This window comes from Mirounga angustirostris, unplaced genomic scaffold, assembly GCF_029215605.1.
Source record: "Mirounga angustirostris isolate CCGP_5_RB_7025 unplaced genomic scaffold, mMirAng1.0.hap1 SCAF_8, whole genome shotgun sequence".
Lineage (NCBI taxonomy): Eukaryota > Metazoa > Chordata > Mammalia > Carnivora > Phocidae > Mirounga > Mirounga angustirostris.
Genome location: NW_026991716.1, coordinates 10,042,982 through 10,059,304, shown reverse-complemented (window position 1 = coordinate 10,059,304; position 16,323 = coordinate 10,042,982). Strand labels below are relative to the sequence as shown.

Below are 16,323 nucleotides of genomic sequence, written 5' to 3'. Positions count from 1 at the left end.
AAAAAACTGAAATAAATTTGAGCTAGCTTTAACAAAAAAGGAGACTTTGCTATAAGGACAAAGAGTGTCTTGAGGAGCTCAAAGATAGGAATGCAGGTGGCTTCTGGAAGGAACCGGAACTGAGAACTGGAAACCCATTATTCCCTTTCTCTGATTCTTATCTTACCTCCTCTCTCACATCTGCTTTATTGTTCTTTCTCTGGATTTTTCTGTAGCTCATATAGATGGTAGAATATCATGGCTGCTGCATGGCTTCAGCCAAGCACAGAGATTATTTGTCCCTAAAATCCAAATTCCAAATTCCAGGTAGAGAACATCTGATTGGCTCTACTGCAGACATCCATTCTGGGTCCAGTCAGCTTTAGCCAAGGAGGCAGAATTACATCGTCTGGACATGGCTACCATGGGATCTGAGAGCAACATCCTTTACTGGTAGGAATGTCTGACTCTTGTCTTTTCTCACTCATCTGGTTTGACTACGGCCCATTCTGGGTACTCTAATGATTACATGGAGAATCCTAAGAGTCCCTCTACCCCCTCCCCCAGGTTTGACCCATGATTATAGTTCTTTGAAGAGAAAACAAGTTTATGACAGACTTGGCCAATATGTTGTTATGTCAATGATTTCCCCCTTTGGAAGTACATTATATCATCATTGTCCCTCCAATCTTGTTCCTTAATTGCCTTTATACACACACACACACTCTCTCTTTCTCTCTCTCTCTCTCTCTCTCTCACACACACACACACACACTCTCATATAGGAGTATACTTACATTATCTACCCAGAAGAAACCACCTGCCTTCTTGGAGCTCAACTTCTGACTCCCTTTGCCAATATAAAGCAAATAAAACCCTCTTCCAACCTCTTGTCCTTACTATCTCTTTATGATAATGTTGAGAGCCCTTTCCCTTATAGTCACTACTTATCCAGAAGTGGATCTGGTTACTTTCATCAGGCACAGTGGAAAGAATAAATTCACCTAGGGCTCTTCGGAACAAATGGTCACCAACTCCTTTCTCAACTGAAGGAGCATCTAAGGAAGGAGGTCAAACATCATCACTCAGTTATATACATGTATATACTTTCCATATTCTTCTGTAGTGGCAAAGAGAAAGAAACTCAAGGAGAAAAATTTATTGTTACATTTTTTGGTAGGTGGCCCAAACCTATGAATATTAGGTGTTCCGAAAATTTGTTTGCAGGTCTGTTGTTTAGAACTTGGAACTCATTTTACTATGGAAACAATATTATACTTGGCAGTTTAGGTTTCTAGCCCAACCATAAATGATCATTTGGTCTACAATATAGCTGAAATGCTAATTATTACCTTGTACTTTACTTGCTCTTAAAATTGGAGTCTGGACTCCTTTGTGTCTAAAGCCCTGAATTTGAGTTCCTGCGTGCCTCAGTTGGTTAAGGGTCTACCTTCGGCTCAGGTCATGATCTCAGTGTCCTGGGATCAAGTCCTGCATCGGGCTCTCTGTTCCACAGGGAGTCAGCTTCTCCCTCTGCCCCTTCTCCCACTTGTTCTCTCAATCTCTCTCTCTCAAATAAATAAATAAAATACTAAAAAAAAAAAAAATAAAGCCCTGAATTCATTACCTTTCTGAATACTAATTCCCCTGAACTTCTCTAAAGTTCAATATTTTCTGGAACCTTCATTTTCTCTTACTCTGAAGGAGGGAGAGAGAAACCACAGAGGCAAGCAGGTGAATGTGTGGGCTCCAGGTGTGGAAATGTACAGGTATATTAGATGCCACGAAAGGAAGGGTAGTAAAATAGAGTCGAGAGTAGTGAGTTTGCTGTCCTTAGTGACTCCCCTAGGAAAGATGAGAGAGTCTGGGGAGGAGGACTAGGGAGGGAAGAATGCCTAGCTGCAACATTTGATAAATAGGTATTGTTATGAGTTTTTTTTTTTAAGATTTTATTTTATTTTTATTTTTATTTTATTTATTTGAGAGAGAGAGAATGAGAGAGAGAGCACATGAGAGGGGGGAGGGTCAGAGGGAGGAGCAGACTCCCTGCAGAGCAGGGAGCCCAATGCAGGACTCGATCCCGGGACTCCAGGATCATGACCTGAGCCGAAGGCAGTCGCTTAACCAATTGAGCCACCCAGGCTCCCGGTATTGTTATGAGTTATTCGATGCCTGTGTGTAAAATATTTAGTAACTATTTTTTTCTCGCATGCAGTTCTTTGAGTTGTTTATTTTCCCCTCAATTAGCCTGCAGTCAATTAATAATGAGTTTTACAGCATTCCCCATTTGGTTAGCTAAATCCCTGAACTTACCTCCCCGGGGTGAGGCATCATGGCCACACAGAAGGCCAGACAGGTAACGGGAAGGTGGGCACTGGCCTCTAACTGCAGACTCTGTTGCATAATCACAACGTACCTTCGTGGAGATCCTGCAGAAATGTTTTTAGTAGATGATTTCATCCCCTTCTCTGACTTGGACCCAGACAACTTTACATTCTCAGCAAACAGATGGACACCAAGGTTGAAACAGGATCTTGTACCGAAATAGTCTTTGAGTCATACACTTTGTTCCCTCTTCCAGGAAACTTGCCTCTTCCTTCTTGCAGGAGGCCAATGCTGAGAATTCATGTACTCAGAGTTGTTGGACTCTCTTCCCAATGTATGTTTTCTATTTTTCTTCTTGGTTAAGATTGGGTTTCCGCTGAGATAAGGAACATTGTCTAATTTGTTTTGGCAAAACAGGTGGCCTTTTGCCCTAAGTAGGTGTTTAAAAATGGAATTAAAATGTTTTACATCAGCCTTCTATTTTTGGCCTCCTTACAAAAAAGTTCCTGATGTGAGAACAAGGGGAGCTTGATTTCACCTATAAGTTTACTTTGAGAGGCCGGCATGTGCTAGCAGAATGTTGCTTGACCTGGTTCTTGGGCTCTAGTCCGCGTCATGCCAGTCACTGCCTGTTTGAGCGCAGAAAAGTCTATTCAGGGGGCGCCTGGGTGGCTCAGTCGGTTAAGCGTCTGCCTTCGACTCCGGTCATGATCCCAGCGTCCTGGGATCGAGCACCACATGGGGAGCCTACTTCTTCCTCTCCCTCTGCAGCTCCCCCTGCTTGTGTTCTCTCTGTGTGTGTCAAATAAAATCTTAAAAAAAAAAGAAAGAAAGAAATTCTATTCATTCTTCAGTGCCCAGTTTCCTCATTGGTAAAAGGGGAATGACAAAACCAGCTGAAAGGGCGTGGTGTGTGGGCAACAAGATGATGTTTGTGAGAGCGTCAGATGCAGTAATATTGCTAGAGTAACAGGTTTCGATTCGTTTTCAGAGGTTGGAAAGATCCTTCCTCTATAACAAACTAGTTTATAGTGAGCGTGCGGGAATTCACATAGATTTATTGGTTCCAAGGCGCGAGTACTGTACTTGAGGCCTTTTACTCGGTCCTTGCAGGAAAGGGGTACTAGTCATCACTCTTTTGCCATTTCGGCCTCATTTGAATTTTTGAGACAGCATAAAATAAAAAGCACCGTGTCATTCAGGGCATGGTGTAGACCACAGTGCCTGCCTCCTGCCCATTTGGAACATGTATTGTTATGTTTTCGGATCAGAGGCAGAAGTTGAGGTGATTATCAAAGGAACATCTTAAGCCGCCTGAACTGTCCAAACGGAAACAATTAGCCTGAACTGGGTAGGCAGGCACTCAAGTTTACCGTGTGCTTTTGAGCTCTGATTTCTGCCTCCCTGCCTCCAACTTTGGTAGCCGGAGGTTGGGCCCGCGGCCTCTGTGCTGTCGCCCTGCAGGAATCTGTGTAACAAGGAAAGGTTGAAAAGGTGGGAAGTTTTGTGTTTGCTTGTTTTGTTTCTCAGAATTTAAGTAACAACATCATACTCTGGGGGACTCTGAAAAGTTTTGTCTCTGTTGGTCAAAGAGGATACGATTTTGGATCAGTGAGGAGGAGCGCTTCAGCCTGGGTGGGCCCATATGGTCAGAAAAAAGGAAGACCGAGGGACGCCCGGGTGGCTCAGTTGGTCAAGCGTCTGCGTTCGGCTCAGGTCATGATCCCAGAGTCCTCGGATTGAATCCCGGGACGGGCTCCCTGCTCAGAGGGGAGTCTGCTTCTCCCTCTGCTCCTCACCCCACTCGTGCTCTCCCTCTCTCTGTCAAATAAGTAAATAAAATCTTTAAAAAAAATTAAAAAAAAAATCCAAAGTAACAAAATATTAAAAACATTAAAAAAAAAAAAAGAAGGAAGTTGCTTGACAGGGGCCCCCTAACGCCAGTAGGATGGTCGAGGAGCCTTACCCCAAAGTTTCTATCATTTGTCTTGATTTGCTCTCTCTCCCCTTTACATGAGGAGGGGAAGGAGTCTTCCTTCCTTACCCTGTTTCTCGGTTTGCTGTGTCAATGTCTCACACGGCTGAACTATTTATCTTCAGTCATGAATGCTTATGGGGCAGTCATAAAAGCACTTTTTGGTCTTCAGATAAAATCTGGAAGTTTTAACGTATTACTAATGAGCCTCATTGGAATTAAGAAAGCACTGGATATGAATAACAATGAGGAATAAAGTTAGAGGTGACTTTCTGTGAAGATCATCTGCTTTTAGTATAGCCTGAAAAAGTCTATAAAAGAGTAGTTTTTCTTTTCTTTTCTTTTTTAATGGCATGCCTTGGCTAGCCAAATGTTTTTGGCCACGAGCAGAGCTTATCTGCTATCCATCTCTCCCTGTTTGCTCATGCCGTTCCTTTTCCCCAGCGTCCTGTCAGCTTCCCACACTTCTGCCCAGACTCTTCCCTGTTCTGCAGGGCGGGGCTCGAAAAGCTGCCTCCCTGGGGCCACGTGGCACCCACTGCCTGGTAGACATGACTGACTTCTCCTAATGCCACGTGAAGTTATGTTCTATTCATTGTTCTATTTCCAGCACCTCATAACGAACCTGGTAGGTAATAGGACCTTAATACATGTTTGCTGAATGAGTGCCTTCATTCAGGGTGAGAACCCTCTACTAAAGATGGAAGACTGGAGGAGGCCATCCATTGAGCCTGATGGGGGAGGAGGGAAGTCAAGTGGAGAGGGTGGGTCACCTTGAGTGACATTTTGGGGCAGGAGGAGCTGCTTATCAGGTGAAGAAGGTGGGGAGGGAATGGCATGGGTATATGGAGAACCAGGGGAATTTGTGAAGGAGAAATTTGGAGTGCCTGAAAATAGTTTCGTATGGCTGGTACTTAGGTGCAAAGTGAAAAGGGGGCAGAAGGTGAATCTGAAAAGGTAAGCGGGTTATATGCTACTTTGAATTTTGTGACAAATAAAAAAGTCGTTGAGGTGGGATTGGATCTCGAAAGGTCATTTGATTCAGTGAGTCATTACTTAATTAATTTTATATAACAATTACTTCACAGTAAATGGGTGGGTCTGTTGGTCTGTGTTCAAAACAAAAGTTTCCTGGCATCACAAACTAAGATCTTAGAAGTTTTAGGGGATTCTATCTGACTTAGGAGTCATAATTTAACCCTAAATGGTCTATATCATGAAACAGTTTTATAGCCCAATCTATATTTTAATGAGCCTTTTCTGATATATCAGCTACTAAACATTTAAAAATGTGATTAAACTTAGATATTTCTCTCTAATGACTTCTGTGAAGATATGAGGTAACAGATACAAAATAGTACCAAGTACCTTGCCTGGCACACAGTAAATGCTCAACACTATCATCTGTTTCTTCCCCCAACTGGCCAGACCTGAGGAGGCTTCCACTTTATGAACTTTTAAGAGAAACTGTAAAAAAAAAACAAACACAACACCCCATCTCCAAGTGTATATTTGTTGAAATATCCGCTAATTCTTTGCTAAGAGTTTGGAATTTCCTTGGTGATTTTAAATAAGATTTCCTCTACTAAATGTGCTCATTGTGTGAGTCTTAGATCACCAGGGCTGATCTGATGTGAGCATAGACTCTTCAAAGCCTTGGTGGGACTACCTGTCTTAGCAGTTGCTTACATTTAAAAATAGTTCTAGCCCCTGGCACCTCAAGGTTTCAGTGAATCATGCTGAGACACTCTAGACATGCAAGAATATGTTTTTCTCTTGGATTTGTAGGTGGGCAGCAGGTTTACCTGATGTCTACTGGTTCCTATGAATGCCGAGGAGGAATTGAGATGCCAGGGTGGAAAATGAAAACTTGAACTACGTGTTTCCTGGGTACCATCCAGGAGTATTGCATGCCTTTGGTTAGTTTTGATTAAATTCCAAGGTGATATAATCATCGGCTGTTAAAAATAATTAATTGTCTTGTTTTCTACTTAGAAGAGTAATGCTGGGGCGCCTGGGTGGCTCAGTTGGTTGGGCGTCTGCCTTCGGCTCAGGTCATGATCCCAGGGTCCCGGGATCGAGCCCCGTATCAGGCTCCCTGCTCAGCGGGGGGGCCTGCTTCTCCCCCTCCCTCTGCTTCTCCCCCTGTTCATATTCTCTCTCTCTCTCTGTATCTCTGTGTCTCAAATGAATAAATAAAAAAACCTTAAAAAAAAAAAAAAGAAGAGTAATGCTTCCAGATTTGCAAGTCCGAATTCTTTTGCAGTGGGCCACTGGGACACAACCATTGTTACTGGGACTGAACTTTAGGTGAGCAGGACAGCTCACCAGGACACGTTGTCAAGGCACCTTTCAGAGAGTGTTTATTTCTTTGGAGATGTGAGATTTTTCCAAACCCCAATTACTAGAAGTAATAGAATTATCAACCCACTTGGACGAAAACAAAGCAAAACCATACCAAATATAAAAAGTAGAGATTTTTAAGATCACATTTCCTAATTATATATTCCAATTAAATTGGAAATCAATAATAAAAATATGACCTCCCAAAATACCACTTGAAACTAAGAAATGCTCTCCCAGATAAACCTTTGATCAAGAGTAGATTAAAAAGAAATAGTACATTCTTTAGAAAGCAGTAAAAATTATACTTTGTACCCCAATTTTTAGGGCATAGTATATACCCAAAACTTTACTCAAAGGGAAACGTAAAGCAGTAAATATATATATGTAATATATGTTACATATATAATATATATTTTATTCATGAAGAAAAGATTAATGGAACACCTGCTTCCCTCAAAAAGAAAAAAAAAGGTACTAATTAAGTTAAAAGTTAGAATTACTAGAATAGAAAAAAAAAGCATAAAGGCTAAATAAGACAAAAAATTGGGAAAAGTAAAAATATTCAAGATTATGATTGAGGAAACAGACACAACCACAGTGGCAGGAGAGTGCAAAAGAATTATAAGAAATATATGGGGAAAACTGTGCAAAACTCTATAGAAATACATTTGAAAATATAGAAGAAACAGACAATTTGTAACTAAAACGTAAATGACCAGTATCGACTCATGTGGAAGATTCAAACAGATCATTAGAAGTCTCAGTTTGTTCCTGTTGTCCTGTCCCATTTGATGTTGGTTCTGGACTTTATGATTTTAACACGTGCTTAACTATAACCCTGTATTTCCCCCCCAATTCTCTTCAAATGCAAGTTAGCTTGCACCCCCTTTAAAGGACAGCATGTAGATTGCTTGCTAATAAAATGAAACATGTTCCTACGTTGGTGGCTAAGGACCACTAACTCCTCCCGGGCCTGCTGGTCATGGGACAGGTACTCAGTGCTGCTAGTCCTGCTCCCAGGTGTACCAGATGGTTGTACCATCTCCTCTCCATCCCACACCATGGCCTGCAAAAAACACGAAGCTGCCAGGCTGACTTCAATGCAAAGTGTGGGAAGCCTGAATGTTCTAGGTGCAGTGGTTTTGTCATTTTTTTGTGGTGCAAATCAAAAACTAATTGTTTAATAACTTTAAAATTGACTTTGGAATAATCCCCTTTTGCAGAAAATGAGCTAAAGAGGTGCAAAGTTTCATGAAAAATTGAGTACTGAATTTCTGTTTCTTAAGAAAGATGGTAATGAGGGGCGCCTGGGTGGCTCAGTCAGTTAACTATCTGACTTTGGCTCAGGTCATGATCTCAGGGTCCTGGGATGGAGTCCTGTGCCCTGCTCCCTGCTCAGTGGGGGTCTGCTTCTCCCTCTTCCCCTCCTCCTGCTCCTTCTCTCTCTCTTGCTCATTCACTCTCTCTCAAATAAATAAATAAAATCTAAAAAAAAAAAAGTGATGAATATGTAAGTCACATATTTACTGAAGCAACATCCATATCTACTTAAAAAATTTGTAATTATTTTAAGAATGCTTTGCCCAAAGATCATGATTTAACATCTGCAGCTGCAGAAGGTGCCATTAAATTTTATTCTGTGAAGCATGACTTTTCATTTAGATCAAATGGCTCTTCTAAATCTGTTTTCACACATTTTTGACTTCAAGTTTGCTTATGCACACATAAAAAGTGACGTCGTTGCTATTGATCTGTTGGCTCCATTAGCAGAAGATGAGTTAACACACAGATTATGTTAGTTTCATATAAATGTTACCACATGCTTCAAAAAGAAAATCAATTAAATTTTTTACCTGAATGGTGTAATTATTTTCATATAATTCAGAAAAGCTTTTAGAAAAATCATTCCCCTGAAGTTTAAATATTTAATATTACTGTGAATTCTATTTAAATTTGTTTTAAAAGTTTACCATCAAAAAATGAAATTTATATATATATATATATTTTTTTTTTTTTTTTTAAGAAAGGGAGGGAGGGGAAGGGGCAAAGGGAGAGAGAGAATCTTTTTTTTTTTTTTTTAAGATTTTATTTATTTATTTGACAGAGAGAGACACAGCAAGAGAGGGAACACAAGCAGGGGGAGTGGGAGAGGAAGAAGCAGGCTTCCCGCTGAGCAGGGAGCCCAATGTGGGGCTTGATCCCAGGACCCTGGGATCATGACCTGAGCAGAAGGCAGACACTTAACGACTGAGCCACCCAGGCGCCCCGGAAATTTATATTTTTAACAGCTGTATTGAGGTAAAATTTATGTACCAGAAGTTTTACCCATTTTAAGTGCACAGTTGGAAGACTTTTGGTAAACTTGTGCAGTTGTACAGATATCACTGTCATTCAGTTTTAGAACACTTCTAGTCACCCCCTGCAGAAACTGCCTGGCACCCCTCTGGAGCCAACCCCCGTATTCACATTCAGCCCCTGGCAAGTGCTGAAAATGAGAAAAATGCTTTTTCAGTGAGAACACAAATAAGGATTTTGGTGGGGCACAATGTCAAATTATACACAATGGAATTACTAGAATAAGAAATCCGTGGAATAAATAAAATCTTAAAAAAAAAAAAGGACTGATCTTATCTGGGCCCCTGGGTGGCTCAGTTGGTTAAGCGTCTGCCTTCTGCTCGGGTCATGATCTCAGGGTCCTGGGAAAGAGCCCAGGGTTGGGCTCCCTGCTCAGCCGGGAGTCGTCTTCTTCTTCCTCACACTCTACCCCTCCCCCCCTGCTTGTGCTCTCTCCCTCTTTCTCACAAAATAAATAAATAAAATCTTTAAAAAAAAAAGGAAATCCATGGAACAGAAATGTGTGTATATAATTGCATTTCTTTCAAACAAACTGCAATGAAGATAGAAATAACAGCCAAATTTTACAAATATTTTTCTACATACACTAAGTTGGTGAACTACAACATTTTTGTGATGAAGCTGATGTCCAATATGAAAAGTCCTTTGGCATGCAGCATGTGTTTTCTGTCCTTGCATCTCATCATCAATCAGATTTTACAAATATTTTGAGTCTTTTAAGACTGCTTTGTAAATCAGTGCTAATTGATAGTATTGACCATTTTTTTTTGCAAAGGAGTCCTCTAAATTTGTATTTTGTTTCAGATCAGTTAGAAAATTTTAATCAAAGTATTAGTTAACAGAGCAAGCAAAATAAATATTCAGGTTTTGAAGTTTTACAAATTGCAGTTATGGAAAACAAAGCTTGCAAACAGGAAGGTACTAGAATTTATCCTTATAAGGTAGGAACTGAGCAATGTAAATGATAAGAATTCAAATACAGTATACAGGGTTTAATTTTGAAATTTTATAGCTGCACTTAGAATATCTGGACTTGAGGGAAGATTCTTTTGATAGAAATACTATTTTTAGTAGGATACAGTTGTGTTTTTCTCAAGAATTCAAAATAGATTGAATTTTAGAAAGTCTGTGATTTCAAGGTACCTAACTTGATGAAACAGTAAGAAGAATCATAAATAGAATTCATTTGATGACTTTTTTTGTATTTCTCCAAGAAAGGTATTAAAAACAAAAAAAAAATACAGTATCTTTTAAAATACTTTGGCTCAAATATTTACATGTCTCAATATAAAAATAAAAATTAAGAATATACTCCATGCAGTAGAATTTTCTCTGAGCTTACTGGTATTTGGGCACTGAAGAGAAAGTATCTCTCAATTAAAAATATTATGGTCTACAGAAAAGAGTCTATTGAAGGGTTCAATAATTTCAAAGGTATTAACTATGAAATATACCTTTGAAGAACAGTGCAGCAATTTTTATTAAAAAATAAAAAATAAGATTATATTGAAAATATAACATCTTTCATAAAAATAGCAATGACTCAGTATTAGTAACAAACTGATTAAGTACTTGAATATGCACCAAGAATAATTTCCCTTGCCATATTTTTAATATTAAAATAAACCAATATAGGGGCACCTGGGTGGCTCAGTTGGTTAAGCAGCTGCCTTCAGCTCAGGTCATGATCCCAGGGTCCTGGGATCAAGCCCCGCATTGGGCTCCCTGCTCAGCGGAGAGCCTGCTTCTCCCTCTCCCTCTGCCTGCCACTCTGCCTACTTGTGCTATCTCTCTGTCAAATAGATAAATAAAAAATATCTTTAAAAAAAATAAAATAAAATAAACCAATATAAAGAACTTTAAAAATTGTTTTAATGAATACAAACATGTTATTTTATTTATTTAAAGTTTTATTTCTGAAAACAATTTCTGAATTGAACCATTCTGTCAGTCCACCAATATATTTGTCCACAAATCAACTATTTTGTCAACCACTATATATTTTAAAAGTTATTTGATTTTAATTTAAAAAAAAATTTTTTTTTTAAAGATTTTATTTATTTATTTGAGAGAGAGAGTGAGAGAGAGAGAGCACAAGAGGGGGGAGCGGGAGAGGGAGAAGCAGACTCCTTGCTGAGCAGGGAGCCCCATGTGGGACTCGATCCCGGGACTCCAGGATCATGACCTGAGCCGAAGGCAGTTGCTTAACCAACTGAGCCACCCAGGCGCCCTTTTTTAAAAAATATTTTATTTATTTATTTGATGGAGAGAGACATAGCGAGAGGGAACCCAAGCAGGGGGAGTGGGAGAGGGAGAAGCAGGCTTCCCACCTAGCAGGGAGCCCAATGAGCCCGATGCAGGGCTTGATCCCAGGACCCTGGGATCAGGGCCTGAGCCGAAGGCAGACGCTTAACGACTGAGCCACCCAGGCGCCCCTTGATTTTAATAGTTTATTAGCATCTTCTTTCATTCTCAGAGTGTCCTGGTTTGAATGAGAAGTTTTATGGTCATTCTGTCTTTTTTTTTAAAATTTTTTATTGTTATGTTAATCACTATACATTACATCAGTAGTTTTTGATGTAGTGTTCCATGATTCATTGTTTGTGCATAGCACCCAGTGCTCCATGCAGAACGTGCCCTCTTTAATACCCATCACCAGGCTAACCTATCCTCCCACCCACCTCCCCTCTAGAACCCTCAGTTTGTTTTTCAGAGTCCATCGTCTCTCATGCCTCGTCTGGTCATTCTGTCTTTAAGAGTCAGATAATTAGGGGCTCCTGGGTGGCTCAGTTGGTTAAGCATCTGCTCTGGTCATGATTCCATGATCCTGGAATAGAGCCCTGTGTGGTTGTGGTCGGGCTCCCTGCCCAGTGGGAAGTCTGCTTCTTCCTCTGCTGCTCCCCCTGTTCATGCACGCTCTCTCTCTCTTGCATGTGCACGAGCATGCTCTCTCTCAAATAAATAAAATCTTAAAAAAAAAAAGTCAGATAATTACACTTTTATTTAAACATTTCCAGATCATAGAAAAAGATAAGTACCTCCCCAATTCACTGTATGAAGCCAGCATACCTTTAATACCAGTATAAGACAATATAATATGGTCAAGATGGTATTATTGCAGGATATAAATTTGTTTCAATATGAGAAAATCCAGCTACCGAATCCACTATATCAAAAATTTAAAAGAAAAGTAACATGATCATATTAGTCATTGCTGAGAAGACATTTAGTAGACTTCAGTAGTACTCCTAATAAAACTCTTAAGGAGGAATAGAAGGAAACTAGGCATAATAAAGACTATTCATAAAAAACTAACAACAGCTTTATTTTTTAAAATTAATTAATTAATTAATTAATTTGACAGAGAGAGACACAGCGAGAGAGGGAACACAAGCAGGGGGAGTAGGAGAGGGAGAAGCAGGCCTCCCACCGAGCAGGGAGCCCGATGCAGGGCTTGATCCCAGGACCCTGGGATCATGACCTGATTCGAAGGCAGATGCTTAACGACTGAGCCACCCAGGCACCCCACAACAGCTTTTTTTATATGGTGAAATATAATTAAATAAATATCTAGATTAGAATGCCTATGACCAGCATTTTATTTATCATTGTCTTTAATGTTATAGGAAATGCAAGAAGACAACAAATTATATTGCTGATCTATTTACTGGAATGGAAGAGATAAAAAAAAACATTTTCTTGTTGCTGAGATGACTGTGTATACACCCCTAAACGTGAGACTAAATTAGAAACAGAACAGCCGCTCTAGTAGAATTAATAAACTATACGGGGAGATGGCTGGATGTGAGATAAATGTAGAAACTGAAAGCTTTTCTCTAAGCAATGAGTTCTAAGAAATGGAGGAATTATTCCCTTAAGTAATAAAACCATAAAAATATACATAATATATGTTTCCCACAGTTCAAAAATAGAATAGCTACATGGGCTTTTAAAAATTGTATAAAGTGATCATAAAGTTTTATATTGATAAATACCCTATTGAAGCTAAGAAAAGTATGAAATATAGGAATATTATAAAGTCACTATAATCAAGACATTATTGGCCTAGCAACTGACAAATAGACCCTTGGAACAGAGTAGATTCAGAAATAGATCATTCAGATCTTTGGGAAACCTTCTTAATCAAGACTGGAAACCCCAAATTAATATCTAAAATATGTAAAGAACTCCTCAAGTCATCACCAAAAAAACCAAAGTTCAATTAAAAAAATGGGCAGAGGACCTGAGTAGACATTTTCCCAAAGAAGACACGCAGATGGCCAACAGACACTTGGAAAGATTCTCAACATCACTCATCATCAGGGAAATGCAAATTAAAAGCCACAGTGAGATCTCTTTTCACACCAGTCAGAATAGCTAGTGTCAAAAAGACAAGAAATAACAAGTGTTGGTGAGAATATGGAGAAAAGGGAACCTTCGTGCACTGTTGGTGGGATTGTGAATTGGTGCAGCCAATGTGGAAAATAGTATGGAGGTTCCTCAAACAATTAAAAATAGAGCTATCATATGATCTAGTAATCACACTACTGGGTATTTATCTGAAGAAAATAAAAACATTAATTTGAAAAGATGTGCACCCCTATGTTTACTGAAGCATTATTTACAATAACCAATATAGAGGAGCAACCTAAGTGTCCATCAATAGATGAGTGGAGGAAGAAGAGGTGGTATACATATAATGGAATATTACTTAGCCATAAAAAAAAATAAGATCTTCCCATTTCCAACAACATGGGTGGATCTAGAGAGCATAATGCTAAGCGAAGTAAGTAAGACAGTGAAAGACGAATACCATATGATTTCACTTATATGTGAAATCTAAAGAACGACAAATAAACAATAAAAAAAAGAAAAACCAGACTCTTAAATACAGAGAACAAACTGGTGATTGCCCTGGGGTGGGGGGCGGCTGGGCAAAGTAGGTGAGGGGGATTAAGAGTTACAGACTTCTAGTTATAAAGTCAATAAGTCACAGGGATGAACAGTGCAGCATAGGGAACATAGCCAATAAGACTGTAATAATATCATGTGGTGACTGAGGGTAACTGGACTTACTGTGGTGGGCATTATGTAAAGTATATAATTGTAAAATCACTCTGTTGTACAGCTGAAAGTAAGATAGGTGAGGGGCGCCTGGGTGGCTCAGTTGGTTAAGCGACTGCCTTCGACTCAGGTCATGATCCTGGAGTCCTGGGATCGAGTCCCGCATCGGGCTCCCTGCTCAGCAGGGAGCCTGCTTCTCCCTCTGACCCTCCCCCCTCTCATGTGCTCTCTCTCTCTCATTCTCTCTGTCTCAAATAAATAAATTAATTTAAAAAAAATTAAAAAAAAAAAAAGTAAGATAGGTGAACTGCACTTCAGTGAATTTAGAAAAGACTGGAAACCCCAGAAGCTGGTTAAGAAAAAGGAGGCATATCTAAATATGTATAACCAAAAACCATTTTGTAGAAGTAGTAACAAAATAAACCAAGACATCAAGAATTAACAAGATTGATAAACCCCTGGCCAGACTTATCAAAAAGAAAAGAGAAATGACCCAAATCAACAAAATCATGAATGAAAGAGGAGAGATCACAACCAACACCAAAGAAATACAAACAATTATAAGAACATATTATGAGCAACTCTATGCCAGCAAATTAGATAACCTGGAAGAAATGGATGCATTCCTAGAGATGTATCAACTACCAAAACTGAACCAGGAAGAAATAGAAAACTTGAACAGACCTATAACCACTAAGGAAATTGAAGCAGTCATCAAAAATCTCCCAAAAAACAAAAGCCCAGGGCCAGATGGCTTCCCAGGGGAATTCTACCAAACATTTAAAGAAGAATTAATACCTATTCTTCTGAAACTGTTCCAAAAAATAGAAATGGAAGGAAAACTTCCAAACTCGTTTTATGAGGCCACCATTACCTTGATCCCCAAACCAGACAAAGGAGAATTACAGACCAATAACCTTGATGAACATGGATGCAAAAATTCTCACCAAAATACTAGCCAATAGGATCCAACAGTACATTAAAAGGATTATTCACCACGACCAAGTGGGATTTATCCCTGGGCTGCAAGGTTGGTTCAACATCCGCAAATCAATCAATGTGATACATTAATAAAAGAAAGAACAAGAACCATATGATCCTCTCAATAGATGCAGAAAAAGCATTTGACAAAGTACAGCATCCTTTCTTGATCAAAACTCTTCAGAGTGTAGGGATAGAGGGTAGATACCTCAATATCATAAAAGCCATCTATGAAAAACCCATAGCAAATATCATTCTCAATGGGGAAAAACTGAGAGCTTTCCCCCTAAGGTCAGGAATACGGCAGGGATATCTACTATAACCACTGCTATTCAACATAGTATTAGAAGCCCTAGCCACAACAATCAGACAACAAAAAGAAATAAAAGGCATCCAAATCAGCAAAGAAGTCGTCAAACTCTCACTCTTTGCAGATGACAGGATACTTTATGTGGAAAACCCAAAAGACTCCACCCCAAAACTGCTAGAACTCATACAGGAATTCAGTAAAGTGGCAGGATATAAAATCAATGCACAGAAATCAGTTGCATTTCCATACACCAACAACAAGACAGAAGAAAGAGAAATTAAGGAGTCGATCCCATTTACAACTGCACCCAAAACCATAATATACCTAGGAATAAATCTAACCAAAGAGGCAAAGAATCCGTACTCAGAAAACTATAAAATACTCATGAAAGAAATTGAGGAAGACACAAAGAAACGGAAAAACGTTCCATGCTCATGGATTGGAAGAACAAATACTGTGAAGATGTCAATGCTACCTAGAGCACTCTACACATTCAGTGCAATCTCCATCAAAATACCATCCACTTTTTTCAAAGAAATGGAACAAATAATCCTAAAATTTGTATGGAACCAGAAAAGACCCCGAATAACCAGAGGAATGTTGAAAAAGGAAAGCAAAGCTGGCATCACAATTCCGGACTTCCAGCTCTATTACAAAGCTGTCATCATCAAGACAGTATGGTACTGGCACAAAAACAGACACATAGATCAGTGGAATAGAATAGAGAGCCCAGAAATGGACTCTCAACTCTATGGTCAACTCATCTTCGACAGAGCAGGAAAGAATGTCCAATGGAAAAAAGACAGTCTCTTCAACAAATGGTGTTGGGAAAATTGGACAGCCACATGCAGAAGAATGAAACTGGACCATTTCCTTACACCACACACAAAAATAGACTCAAAAATGGTTGAAAGACCTAAATGTGAGACAGGAGTCCATCAAAATCCTAAAGGAGAACACAGGCAGCAACCTTATCGACCTCAGCCGC

General features: G+C 39.4%; 1 protein-coding gene across 1 annotated transcript in view; it reads left to right on the top strand.

Annotated features, from left to right (window-relative positions):
- Positions 1 to 306: 306 nt before the first annotated feature.
- The window catches only part of RNF144B (ring finger protein 144B), a 105,781-nt gene continuing 89,764 nt past the window's right edge, over positions 307 to 16,323 (top strand). Inside the window, exon 1 of the mRNA XM_045866315.3 lies at positions 307 to 432. The gene's annotated coding sequence lies outside the window, so the exon portion shown is untranslated. The remainder of the gene's footprint in view (positions 433 to 16,323) is intronic.